The sequence below is a fragment of the Octodon degus genome, unplaced genomic scaffold (genome assembly GCF_000260255.1).
Source record: "Octodon degus isolate 3935 unplaced genomic scaffold, OctDeg1.0 scaffold00019, whole genome shotgun sequence".
In the NCBI taxonomy this organism is placed as follows: domain Eukaryota; kingdom Metazoa; phylum Chordata; class Mammalia; order Rodentia; family Octodontidae; genus Octodon; species Octodon degus.
Window position 1 is genome coordinate 17,528,953 of NW_004524595.1, and position 4,273 is coordinate 17,533,225.

The 4,273-nt window shown below is 41.0% G+C and overlaps 1 pseudogene; it reads right to left on the minus strand.

Annotated features, from left to right (window-relative positions):
* Window positions 1-1,085: 1,085 nt before the first annotated feature.
* LOC101590664 lies at window positions 1,086-3,942 on the minus strand (annotated as a pseudogene).
* Window positions 3,943-4,273: the final 331 nt, after the last annotated feature.

Here is a 4,273-nt window from a genome sequence, read left to right on the forward strand (position 1 = left end):
AAAAATCAAAACTAACCAGTGTGTTTACATTTATAAGTTTATCGAACAGGTGACCTAAGATGTTTCTCACTTAATATTAGATAGCAATGGATGTGAGTACATTGCTTTTTTCTTCCTGCCAGTAGTTCAGAAACCAATTTCCCATTCCAAGAACAAGTCTCATAAAGAACAAAAAGCTGATTATTTTTTGATGTGTGTTAAACTTGAACTTGACTGAGTGATTAAAGATGAGAAAGGCTTTGTGAATATTTAGCAGAAAAACAGCATTATTTGGTCAGAAAACATGAACTGTTCAGCCAGCTCAATATTTCAAATTTTTAAAAAGTTGTTAGTCAACATTTAAGCATTAAGAGAATTCATGTGTAAAAAAAAAATCAAGTTCTCTGTCTTCTCATAGAAACTAGAAAAATCCAATAATATTAAATATATTTCCTCACTAGTTTCCTATGGGTGCTGCAACAAATTATTACAAATTAGGTGATTTAAAACAACAGAAGTTTACTTAGGCACAGTACTGGAGATCTAAGTCTGAAATCAAGGTGCGGCACACTTGTGCTGCTCTGGAAGTCTACTGGGGAATCCTCTTTGCTTCTTTAAGTTTCTGGTGGTTGCCAGCATTCCTTGGCTGATAGCTCCATCCTCCTGTGTCAGCTGTGGATTTCACATTGCTTTCTCCTCTTTGTGTCAAGGTTTCCTCTGCTTCACTCTATTAAGAACACTTGTCATTTCTGCCTCATTCTAAGTACAACACTTGTCATTGGATTTAAGGTCCACCCAAATAATTACTCCAGGATAATCTTTACTCAGTATCCTAACTACATCAGTGAAAAAGCCTTTTTCCTTTTTTTTTTTTTTTCTTTTTTCTTAAAGTTTAAATAGGCTATATTGTTGCAGGGAGGACCCCACTGAGCAGGACTGATGTGTGTGGTCCCAGGCCCCAGATGTCATGGTGAAGATATTGAGAGGTCATGATTGCAGAAGAGGTGACCAATGACATGATCCAGGGGCAGCTGGCCTGGAATGGAGGAGACAAGATCTGGTTGGCTGGCAGGGTGGTCAGGTTACAGGGGAAAGGACAGCCTCCTTTACTCCCTCTTCTTGTAGCTCTCCAGGTATGACAGGATCCAGCCTGCTGCCAGGAGGAAACACAAGAAGCAAGAGGTAAGCCCAATGACGACATCCATGGCCCTGAGCTGCTCCCGGTGGCAGTTTGGAATTCACCTGTGCACTTGGCATGGGGAGCGTCTGAGCTGAGCCTATCAGAGCTCTTATCAGCAGCAGGGTCAAGAATGATATGACAGAACAGACTAGACCACCAACTGTGGCCAGCCGCAGTGCAAGGTCAAGGCCAAATAGCCTTTTTCCAAGTAAGGTCAGATTTATAGGATGAGAGGTTTAGGGCAGTGTCATGTCAGTTTGAAGGTCACCATCCAGTTTGAATGGGATTTCCAGTCCTAGTTTTTTAAGGAGTCTCCACACTGATTTCTATAATGGTTGCACCAGTTTACATTCCTACCAGCAGTGGAGAAGGGTTCCTTTTTCCCCACAGCCTCTCCAACATTTGTTGTTGGTTGATTTCTTTACGGCACAATCGGGGATTGAACTCAGGCCCTTGTGCTTGCCAGGGAAGCACTTATTCCACTGAGCCATCTTCCTGGCCGATTGATTTCTTTATGATAATCATTCTTTTTGGGGTGAGATGGCATTTCAGTGTTGTTTTAATTTGCATTTCACAGATGGTTAGTGATGTGTAACTTTTTTTATATATTTATTTGCTTCTATAATTTCGTCTGTGATTCATCCACATGACTGACACTGACAAAGGATCTACAAAATGCAGTACAGGGTTTCAAGGGTAAATCCTGAGGGGATTTGACTGACCTTGGCAGATACAAAAGTTACATTTCTTGCTATATAGGTCTTGCTTTATTTTGGTCTTAACCATCCATCAGAAAAGTATAAAAATGAGGTATAAAAAGTAAAGCCATATTAATATGCTGAGCTGTAAAAGGCTCAAGTCAACCACTTCTGACATTGCCAGTCCTATGGATAACCCACCACTATTATGGACTACTGGACTATATTGGATTATTTTGCTGAATTCATGCACCTACAATATTTAAATGGAAATGGAATACCCATCTCCAATAAAACTAAACAAAAGAAGAGGATATAAATGAAGGACCATTCTGTATCTGTATCTGTATAGACAAAATAGGATAGATATACAGCTACTTTCTCTTAATTCAATGAAAAGAAAGATTTGTACTAATAGTGTTTGGACAGGATATCATGTCTGCATCTTGTACTATGAATAACCACTACAAAGACAATGATATGCAATATATTAATTATTGAAACTGTTCTGCGAATTGGTTTTAAAACTGTCTCTTTGCTATTTGTTTCTCAATAAAATTAATTGAAAAAAAATGAAAGCCACCATCGAAACCCCTACAGTTTTTACATGGACGTTGTCTGAAACAGAGCAGTGCCTGAGCATGGGTGTTTAGTTTCCCATAGAGTCCATCGTCCTCTACTATCTGGGAGTCTTAGATTTGTAAACCCTGGTTTAGGGTTTTATTATCACCATGTGAGTCACATGTGAAACACTTGTGACAAGATGACTGATCCTGAACAGTGGCTGCACATTGGAGTAACCTTGGGCTCTCTAAAGTCCAGGCCTTGGACTGAGTTTCTGTAGACTCTGACTTAGTGGGTTGGGAGTGTGCCAGAGGACACTTCCAGTGCTCCTTGGGTACAGCTAGGTTTACAAGTCATGGCAGGTAGTCTTCCTTTGATTGGGTTCCTTAGATTGGTGAACCTGTACATTCTTAATTTTGTTCTTTCAGTAAAACTCATAGGACAAAAAACAGAAGAGACTTGACAAAGACATGCCCCAACTCTCTTGACCCAGCTGGCTTCCTTTCCTGTCTTAGTAGTTGTCCTTGTTCCCGTTCTAACTTTCATGGCACAGAAGACACAGATATGTAATTAATGCTCTGAACAAAGTGAAGACATAAGGATGTGAATTTTGTAGTATCAGTGTAGATTTTATACTTACAAGCTACTCTGCTTGCTTGTTGCTCCTCTAGTTACCTGTATTATTGCAGAAGGACTTAAGTTGCCTTGATTTCTCTTTTGCAATGTGACAAGTAGAGAAAAGTTAGGGTTTCAGGGTTCCCTTTGGGGGCAAAGAAGCTTGTGTATTATCTTCTCATTTTTCCTCATCCTTGGAATTTGGACCATTTCTCACATTTTTCCTGCTCTGTAGGCAGGCTTAACAAATTCCTGGGAGGGGATGGGGAATTCCTGCAGGCAGAGAAGGGCCTGTTGGCTGGTGTTTCAGGCAGGCAGCATTCTGCTTCAGCCATCCCTGGGGTCAGGGTTGGAAGAGCAAAAATGTCTGTTACAGTTGCACCACTCACATTCTCTCATACCCCACCCTGTTATCCTTCAAGATAGTGGCCAGTCTTATCTTAAAAGAGAAAAAGACTAAACTGGGAGCATTTCCAGAACAAGCTACCATCCTATCTTGTTGCTGTAGTGGGATCTGAGGTCATCATTCAAACTCAACACCTCTCTCTCTCTCTCTCTCTCTGTCCATAGGTTCCACTCACTCCAGAAAATCATTTTGTGCCTAAGCTGCTTGCCGCATGGAATGACACAGACCTTCATCCATGAAGGGTATGAGCCCGGGCATCCTTAGCTTTGTTGGGCTGTGACTACTGCAATTGGCTGCTCACAGTAATCACTAGATGGAGAAGAACCAAAACCTACTTCCACTACAACTTCTGCCCTCTGTTGCCACCTCCACTGTGATGAACCCACTCACTTTCTGGTGGGTTTGCTTCCCCTACCAGAAAAGTAACCCCTTTTCTCTGTCTCTTACCTTACTGGATGAAGATCACAAAAGGACAGGAGGAAATATTTATTTTGGCTCATGGTTTTAGAAAGTTTAGGTTGTAGCTGTAAGTTTAGGTTGAGTGAAACCCTTATGCCTCTTGGTTAAAGCATCTCTACTTTCTGCTTGGGCTCATGATCCTATAGAAGCTAAAACTGCAAGAATGGAAGCATAGATCCCCAAAGGAAGTGATGGGGGTGGGAGGGTGCTCGTATTTCTACTACCTTTTTGGTATGTTTTCTAGCTACTGGAGACACAACATCATAAATGGCCATTTGTTCAAAATATAGACTGCATTTGGGAAGGCAACATCTGAAATCTGTGGTACATTGTGTCCCAGATGGAACTGTAGCCCTTTGAGCTACTATTTTA